A 10,596-nucleotide genomic window follows, 5' to 3' on the forward strand; every position below is an offset into this window, starting at 1 on the left:
ATCGGCTATGAAGAAGGATTTGAGGGGATCCAAATTCATTTATTCTCTAGATAAAACTCTCCTCCGGACCTACACTGAACTCTTGGAGCGCACGTACAAATATATTTGTGTGGACGAACATACTTCTGACCCGAGCCAGACCGAAGGAAAAGATCAGAAAAAGAAGTAGAAAAAAAGTGAAGTTCCGACCGAACCAAGTTGATTAACTACCAATAAGCGAGCTTCACCTCGATGATGCAGTCTAAGGTCGAACAATTATGATAGGTATGATTCCTATAATTCACTTTCTGCTCTTCGTGCACAGATCTTAATGGAGATCGAAGGAGAGAAGTACCAACGACATCCCCCATCGATGAAAGCACCATCGAAGAGCTGTGACAGAAAAAAATACTACCGATTTTATTGTAATCACGGTCACGATACCGAACAGTGTATTCAAAATAGGAATGAAATAGAGGTCCTAATTCGATGTGACTAGCTTAAAAAATTTCGACGAGATCGTTCGACTTAACCTCTCATTGACCAATAGTCTCAACCACAAGCTAAGGAGACGATCAATAATCGATCAATGATAGGAGTAATCAATATGATCTTTGGACAATCGAAGGATTGAAGGATAATTTTCAAGGAAGAGTCGGCAAAGAAACGATGACTGGACAATGTAGTCTCTTTTTTGAAAGATGATGTTAGGAGAATACAAACTCTTCATGATGATGCTGTCGTTATTTCAGCAACGATAGTGAATTATGATATAAAAAAAATTAATTGATAATGAAAGCTCAACTAATACTCTTTTTTACTCGACTTTCTCTCGAATACGACTATCGACTGATCGACTCAGAAGAGTCTCAACGTCATTAGTCGATTTTACTAGAGATGTAGTTATCGTGGAAGGAGAAATTACTCTTCCTTTAACTACGGAAACAAATCCACAACAAAGGACCGTTCTCCTAATATTCACAGTCATTCGAGTTCCATCGACTTACAATGCCATACATGGATGACCTAGACTTAATATCCTGAGAGCGGTAGTTTCAACATACCATCTACTGATTTGATTTCCAATAAAAAATAGAGTTGGAGAAATATGTGGAGATCAACAACTTGCTCGACATTGCTTTTTGATCTTTACAAAAAATAATTAAACTGAAGACTCTTTGTCCATTAAAAAATTGGATCAAAAAAAAATGAAGAAAGGGATGAACCGATCGAGCAACTGGTTTCTATCTCATTAAGAGAGGAAGATCTTGAGAAGACGATCCAAATTAGATCGCAATTATCTAATCCGAAGCGACAACAACTGATGAATCTATTAAGATCAAACGTCGATATTTTTGTCTGGTCTACAATCGATATGCCAGAAATTTCTCCGAAAGTAATAACCCACCGACTGAACATTGATCTTAAAGTTAGGTCGGTAAGACAAAAGAAAAGATTTTTTGCTTCTAAAAAGCAGAAGGTCATTGACGAAGAGGTCGACAAGCTCCTAGTAGTCGGCTTTATCAGAGAAATAAATTATCTCGTTTGGTTCGTGAATGTAGTGATGGTGAGAAAAGTCAATGAAAAATGAAGAATCTACATTGACTATACAAATCTAAACGAAGCTTGTCTGAATGACAATTTTTTTTTGTCAAAGATTGATCAACTAGTTGATGCGACTTCAGGATACTGATTCTTAAGCTTTATAGATGCTTTTGCGGGCTATAATCAGATTTGGATGGTATCTGAAGATAAAGAGCACACTGCCTTTATAACTGATAAAGGCATCTACTATTACAAAGTAATGCCATTCAGTTTAAAAAACGTCGGAGCTACTTATCAATGACTAGTCAACAAACTGTTCAAGGCACAAATCGGATGAAATATGAAAGTCTACGTTGATGATATGTTGATGAAAAACCTCCAAACTTATGATCATGTTGGAAATTTGGAAGAAGTCTTCGGCACACTTTAACGATATCAGATAAAATTGACTCCGACTAAGTGTGCATGCGGAATAATTTCTGAAATTTTTTTTGATTTCTTATGTCACAACAAGAAATTGAAGTCAATTTCGAAAAAATAAAGACTATCATCAATATGAAGGATTCAAGCTCCAAGAAAGAGATACAACTACTTAATGAAAAGATCGTCGCACTCAGCCGATTTATCTCAAGATCGACAGAAAGATGTTTATCCATCTTCAAGATCTTGAGACAAGCAAAAAACTTTTCATGGTCAGATGAGTGCTGACAATCCTTCAAAGATCTAAAAAGATATCTGATATCTCCATCATTGCTTACAAAATCAAAGGTTGGAGAAACTTTGTATCTCTATTTGGCGACTTCGACAGAAGTAGTTAGTTCGGTACTCATCCAGGAAGATGAAAATTGAATTCAACAGTCAATTTATTACACCAGCAAGATACTTCATAATGCAAAAATAAGATATTCAAAAGCAAAAAAAATAATCTACGTTCTAATCATATCATCACAGCGATTTCATCCGTACTTTCAAGCACATCCTATAGTTGTCTTGACAGATCAGCCGTTGAAGATAATTCACACCGACTTGATACTTCAGGTCGAATGATGAAGTGAACAATAAAACTCAACGAGTTTTATATTCAATATTGCCCGCAACCGTCGATGAAGACATGAGTTTTGGCTAATTTCATCGTCGAGTGTACTATATCTGACAATAACTCTGAGAATAAACCCAATGACAAATAAAAGTTGAAACTCCTGAAACTAACTTAACATTGGTGTAGGTGCTACATATTGATGGAGCATCCAACGCACAGAACAATGGAGTTGGTCTCATCCTCACTAATTCTGAAGGGATTGTAACCGAATATACCTTTCGGTTTAATTTCAAAGCTTCAAATAATCAAGCCGAGTATGAAGCTCTCCTAGCCAACTTAAAGATTACCAAAAAACTTGACATAGATAACTTGAAAGTCTTCATTGACTCACAATTGATTACCGAACAAGTTAAGGGCAAATTTTAAATCTGAGACCCTGTTATGATGAAGTACCTTCAGAAAGTGAAAGATCTTACATCAACTCTAAAATATTTTGAGATCTCTCACATTTCAAGAATGAAGAATGCTCAAGCTAATGCACTTTTCCGACTTGCAATCACTTCATTCAACTCGCTGGATCGGATGGTCATCAAATGTCTCGAACAATCGAGCATTGATAAAGTCGAAGAAGTACTACAAATTAATGACGAACCATACTGGATGGATCCGATCATCCAGTACTTGACTGATGAAATTCTACCTGCAGATCCTTCAGAAGTCAAATGACTATGATGGATGGCTTCGCAATATATTTTGATGAATGGATAACTTTATAAAAGATCATTTTCTCTTCTCTTACTGAAGTGTGTTAAGACCAACGGATGCTGACTATGTACTTTGAGAAATTTAAGAAGAGATTTGTGAAAATCACTTGGAGGGTAAATTTTTGGCTTATAAAGTCTTACGACAAGGATATTATTGGTCCACCATGAAGAAAGACGTAGTTGAACTTGTCCAAAGATGTGAACCATTTCAGAAGTATGCCAACATACAACATCAACCGGCCAGCCAGTTGACGTCAATCGTTGCACCATGGCCTTTCACACAATAGAGAATTGACATACTTGGTCATTCTCTCTATTATCCAGTCAGAGAAAATTCATTGTAGTTGCCATCGACTACTTCACCAAATGAGTAGAAGCTGAACCTTTGACACACATCACTGAAAGTAAAATAAAAAATTTCATTCAGAAGTCGATCATATGTAAATTCGATCTACCACACACCATCATCACTGATAATGGTCGATAATTCGACAATCAAAATTTCAAAGAGTTTTGTATGAAATTTATATTACATACAAACTCATATCAGTCGGCCATCCACAATCCAACGATGAAGTAAAGGTAACAAACTGAACAATCTTATATGATCTCAAGATCAGACTGAATGAAGCTAAAGGTCTCTGGATAAAAAAATTATATCTGATCTTATAGACATATAGGACAACTCCTCGCATACCGACAGGAGAATCACCATTCAACCTAGCCTATAGGACAGAGATGATGATTCCACTTGAGATCGAATTATCATCAGTAAGAGTCGAATAGTATAATGAGCTGAGCAATTCTGAATGTCGAAGAGCCGACCTAGACTTTCTTTCAAAAATCTGACAACAAGCTCAAGTTCGAATGACAGCATATCAACAAAGAATAGCCCGATATTACAATGTAAAAGCCAAGCTGAAGATCTTTCGTCCAGAAGATCTGGTCCTAAGAAAAGTCGAGATTCAAAGCCTCTAGATCCAAAAAAAAATTATCTATGAATTGGAAAAGACCCTACAGAATAATCGAAATACTTCCACCGGGAGCATATCGGCTAGAAGCCCTTGATAGGATGGCTATTTTTCGGATTTGAAATACCAATAATTTGAAGATGTACTATCAATAAAGTTGTTCACATGTATAACATTCAAAATGAAATGTTGAGATTTAGAATCATGAAAGCTTCAGTCATCCACGAGTAATCTGCAAAATGGTATCAGGCCAACAAATAATCGATCGATTTTTACTGATTGTATCTCGATTTTTCACTGTAAAAACTGACTTAAGTCGAATGACAGCATTAAATCAACAAACAATCAGTTAGCTTGTACCGATTATATCTTGATTTTTCATTGTAAAAACTGACTTATCGACTGTATCTCGATTTTCACTATAAAAACTGACTTACAGACTGTATCTTGATTTTTTATTGTAAAAACCAATTTAAATTGAATGACCACTCATGCCGACTTAGCTTTAGCTAAACGAAATATTATGCCGACTCAACTCTGATCGAGTGAAAAATATATCGATTTGATCACGGTCAATCAAAGGATATTCGACTTACCATCATCTATCAAATATCTAAAAAATATATATACTATATCGGCTGACACTCGGTTAGTAGACAAACTTTACTATGACTATCGATCCATATTCAACTGACCGATGGATGATCAGAAATTTGACTGTATGATATTGAAAGTACAAATAAAAAGAGATTCCGTACTTAGAAAATTTCTTTTCATTCCCTGAAGAAAGGATTACAAAATTGAACCCAAAGTTTGATTACAAAATTGAACTATTTGATTACAAAAAGAAAGAAAAAAAAATTCCATCAGTCATCAATCAGTTTCTTCATCACCTTGCTCCAGCACAGCCTCGATAGTTGGAGCAGGTTTTGGTGCAGCCGGTGCATCTTCTTCAGTCAGTGCGGTGGTCTCCTTAGCAACCTCTTCTCCTGAACTAAGGGGGACGATGCTGCTCAGATCCAAGTCTAAATACAACCTCCCAACTGCATCTCTATCGTCTTCGAATCCGACATAGTAGGAGGTGAATCCACCCTCAAGAATTTCATCCTTAAATTCTTGTGAATCTTTGAAAGTCTCGATAGCCAGACTTAGAGCGCCTCTCACCAACTCAGCTTCTACCTTCATGGAGGTCGACTCTGCATCGGCCAGTGCCAACCTCTCCATGGTGGCTCAATGCCTTCCGCGCTCTGCTTCCAACTACTCGATGCATCTGCCTCTCTCCTTCTGAAGCCGACTGACGGAATGCTTCTTACTCTTGACTCAGGATTCGAGAAACGTGATGCTCTGATGAGCCGACTCAAGTTCGGCTTTAGAGGACTGTAGGTCAGCCGTCATACGGGAGATCTCTTCTTGGAACATTTTCTCTCATTCAGTTGCTGTCTGAAGTTGTTGAACGATTGTAGTCTTTTCGACATTGGCGGCCGCCACCTTGTCCATCCACGCCTGACGAAGCTTGACGATCTTTTGATATCCGCTCTCTAGAGCATACATATCGTGCGTCCATTGAAAGAAAAAGATAAGCCAGATAAAAAAAAAAGAATGTCAAAAATTTACCTCAAGCATCGTCGGATAAAATGAAGAAAATATTTCGGACACTGTCCGATTTCTCCTGCTCTCCCTATCAGTCAAGAGAAGTGCAGTTTCGATGAATCATCTATTCAATGACGGATTGACCAAGGCCAACTCACCAGTAGGGATACGAATGTCGAAGAGGATGAGAAGATCCGTAGATGACCCATCATCGACAGAAATAGCCGACGTCTTTTCTTGATTCTCAGTCGGCAGTCATGCACTTGAGACCGCCACAAAATCAATGCTTGACTACCCCCGATACCGCTCCCCTAGAGGAGCAACTGGCGCAGCAGCAGATTGTTCAGATTTGACCACGACTTCTAACTCAGCCCGAACCCCCATTGATGGAGCTGCTGATGGTTCTGTCACGATATTTTCATCTCTAACCATTTCGACTCTAGCAGATGGCAGTTCAGTCGAAGGAAGCATTGTCGGAGCCGACAATGCAATAACCAGCTCGAAAACTATCACTGACGGAATGTTGGGTTCCCTTGCCGGTACCGACTGAAAATCAATCTGACTTTTTCTCGATGGTCGGGAGGATCCAGCTTTGGTCATTGCCCTCTTCTTGGCAACATGCAAGTAAATGTCAGCAGTCGAAACACGTGCCCTTGTCCGCATAGCTGCAATCAAAAGATAAAGTTCAATACAAAATTCAAAAATAAACAAAGAAAAAAGTGATGTGACCAACTATGCTATACCTAAAGAAGTTATCGAGCTATGCCCAGTATCATAGAGAGCCTGCTCGATCATCAGCTCTCGTTGCAGTGGAACTTTCATATCTGTTAGTCAGAGAAAGTCTTTCCGATCAATTGCATCAACCCGACTATGCTCGTTAGAGCCAGTTCTCGGATCACTCTATCGTAAAGGAAAGTCCCAAGAAGATGAAGAAGAAGCAAAAAAAAAATTGATTCTTCCATCTATGAATGGACGATGGAAGATCAGAGATAAAAGAAAGATCTTTCTTCAGGTTGAAAAACCACCATCTCTTTGCTTTGAGATGGAGACGGAGAACAAAGAAAGTCCGAAACAAAGAAGGGAGAAGATTGGCCGAGATAAGACAACATAATAAGACGAAGCTAATGATTAGTCGGAGGGAGAGGGAGTTCAGAGCCAGCTGAGCAGGACAAAGATCGTAATAATCAAGAAAATTCTGGATGAACTTCGGAATCAAAAATGAAGATCGATCCGAAGATCCTCGACATAAAATGCAACGTGGCCCGAAGGAAGAGAGTTCACCTGACCGGTCAGACCAGAAGCAGAAAGCTGATATTGCTCCGAAATACAGTACTATTTCTGGAGCCGTTCAATATTGGGTCTGGACAAAGAAGAGACTTCCATCTTCAGATTCGAAAGAGAATCATCGACTAGATTCTCTGACAGACTATCCCGAGAAGATGAAGCTTTCATTTTTCTACTTGCCATTGAAAATTAAAAAAAGAAACAAAAACCTAAGGAGGAGTGGAAACTCAACCTGAAACTATGGATGATGCGAAGAACAGAGAAACTCGGAAAGCTCCTAACACTGGAAAACTCCTAACACTGAGGTAGAACCTTCTGTTGTAGAGGAGAATGAAGAATGCAAAAGTAGAAAATCAAAATGAAAGTGAGTTCATATATATAGAACCCCACAACAGTCTGGATGAAATCATTTAAATCAAAATTTTTTCAGATATCAACACGTGGCTACATCAGAACCGATCATTGATCGGACAGTTCAACACACCTACTTCTAGATCACACCACCTCATCATTATCTGCATGAATAGCACAGAGCTAATGATATCTGGATACGTGGCCAAAATCTACTAGTCAGAATCAAATCGTTCAGATTCTCCGAATGCCAAATTATCTTTCCAAAACGATATCTCAATGATGATCTCACAGATATTGAAACGATAAAATAATGGAAGATCTTTCATATTTCAAAAATTTATTAATGCCTGCAGTCGAATCGGAGCTCGAGACAACACGTGACAACTCCCTTCATCCAATGTGACAGACCACGTAACAACATGCATGTCAGACTACTTTGGACTTAGGAGTGGGGGGCAACTATTGGGACGATTCAACTGACCCCTCGATTCTGACTTACGATCGGCCTGATAAGCATGACTTGCTGACTATCAATCGATTAACCGACAAACAGTCGCTTATCTGTAAATTTGATGGGCTCCAACTATGATGACTCGACTCATTTCAGACTGATGACCGTCGACATAGCAGAGTTATCAATCGATAATCATTCAGACTTTCATGACTACTGACATACAATTGACATACTTTATTCGTCGACATATAGTCAGCTTACAAGAAACTACAAGTGCAAAAAGCACATAATGGCTAGAACATGATCAGTGACGGGTATAACCATCTATTCCACAATCACATAATATCGGAGTGAGTGGGATCCATGTGTCTAACTATTATAAATAATTACCAAGTACTCGTCTATAAAAGGAGGTAAATGAACAACATTTGGTAAGATAATTCTGGGCTGATACTCTATCACTTTGCATATTCTATCTACTGTTCACCACTTCTCACTGATTTAAGCATCGGAGAAATTCTGTCGGACACAATTTTGATCAATGTGAACTTCATTTTGCAGGCATTCTTCATCGATAACAGGCGCAATAGGAGATTGGCCGTAATAATGCCTTAGAAAAATTAGCGATTGCTCAACAAGATTTCATTAATGCCATGAAACTCTCTATACCATTATCGAATGTTGTAATGGTTATATATAATTTAATGATATCAATTGCTCAAGTCCTCTTGTATGAGCGCTATGTTGAATTACATTATGACTATCATGATGATTGGTCGCAATAATCAATATAATGAAAAATGATTTTTTTTCTTTAGAATTAGGATAGAAAAATCTCCCGCATCAGGACAATTGTAGAATTTGAAGACTTTGCCAACTATACTAGTTAGCACCCTAGAAAATAATGGTTAATAACATAAAAATACTAAAAGATTGAGTTGCGCACTGAATCGATCCGGATCAGAGGTAGTGGAATTCAAAAATTTTTGATCTAATCCGACACGTAAAGTATAATTCTAAATCAGATGTTAAGCATAATAAATCAGCATGCAAACAATAATAAGGATGATCACATCATCTTGTGCGGATAGACGATCTCTGCAATCTGATGATCGTGATTTTGTCAAGGTCCTCTGTTGAGCCGCACATATACTCAGCCTCTACAAGTATCTACTCGGACCTTCATCTAAGACTTTTTCTCTATATCTGATCCGTTTTCTCCAAAGTGGATCCAAGAGCTCTTGATCAACGATGAAGCGATCTCTGGGGCTGTCAGATCAACTCTTGTCGCACCCTTTCTTCTTCCTGCACTTGGATGATGTCTGAACTCCTTCAAGCATGCTTCGAGATCAGCCCAACTCCTTTGGATGTAGATATGGCAGCAACCAAACACTTTGGCATGAGGATAGGGGAGAGGTAGTGGAGATTAGCAGCCTAACACCTTAGGTGTGTGAAGAGTAAGGGGATTTAGTGGGGAGGAGGGAGCAGCAAGGTTTCGGGATTGAAGCCTTTCGAATAGGTACTGCACTCTTTTGCAAGGGATCCTTTTATAGTCCCAAACCCTTATCCAACCAGCATGGAACGGCTCCCATTTGAATTTCCAATTCAAACAGGGCTGCCCCTTACCTTCTTATCCATAAGGGTGTCGGCCCTTCTTTTTCTCCACGCAAAAAAGGAGGATCGAAGCCCTTATCTTCTCTCATTTCTTCGTGCAATCTTTGCATCAAAAATCAAAGTGGGCGTAGAGACCTTATCCCATTTGAAATTCAAGTGGATCTTATCCCAAACTGATTTATTTGAATTTGAACTCCTTCAAATTCAATCTTGATTTTAAACGGGCAACCTCCTCAACCTCTTGGCCTTATCCATAGGGGGTGCAAGCCCCTGGATCTCATCCAGAAGGGGTGTGCATCCTATCTCTCTTGAGAATGCATGAAAAATTAAAGCGCTCATCAATATTCAGCATCCCACCCTTAGAATCCATAATTTGAATCAAATTCAAATTCAATCAAAGGAAGCTGATTTCAACCAATAATTGGTGCTAAATTAAGAGCCCAAACAAACTAGGTTGAACTCTATCTGATAGAAAACCCAATCCAAGAGAATCTAGGTCTAATCATATGCTAGCATGATTGCCTTAGACCCAATTGGACCAACTGAGTTCAATTAAGAAATCTTAAACCAAAGTCTTTTGTTGTGTGACCCCATAGATTCAATTCTGCATGGTAACGAAATATGTTGTGATATCTTTCAACAACATCATCGAAACTCTTTTCGATAGATCGAAACTCTTTTCAATTCAGTCAATTAAAATTATCGATCATCGAAATAATTCTAATTGATCCCAGAATCTACTAGTGACATCTAGCAGTATGTAGTGGCAATCCATTAGAACTGAAAAAGAATCTCTGGATATAGTTACCGTGTGATCCGATTCTTCTATTTTGAGTCCTGAGAGGATCGAGGTTAAGGTTAACTTGTCAAACATCATTCTTGTCATATGATATAATCAATTGATTCGAGTCCGATGTGAAATTCAATAAAAACACATTTCTATCTTTCACGCTGCCATGGCTATAGGCTTTAGGACTCAATCTCATGATCTTCGTAGGACTA

Source organism: Elaeis guineensis, chromosome 4, assembly GCF_000442705.2.
Source record: "Elaeis guineensis isolate ETL-2024a chromosome 4, EG11, whole genome shotgun sequence".
NCBI classification, from domain to species: Eukaryota; Viridiplantae; Streptophyta; class Magnoliopsida; order Arecales; family Arecaceae; genus Elaeis; species Elaeis guineensis.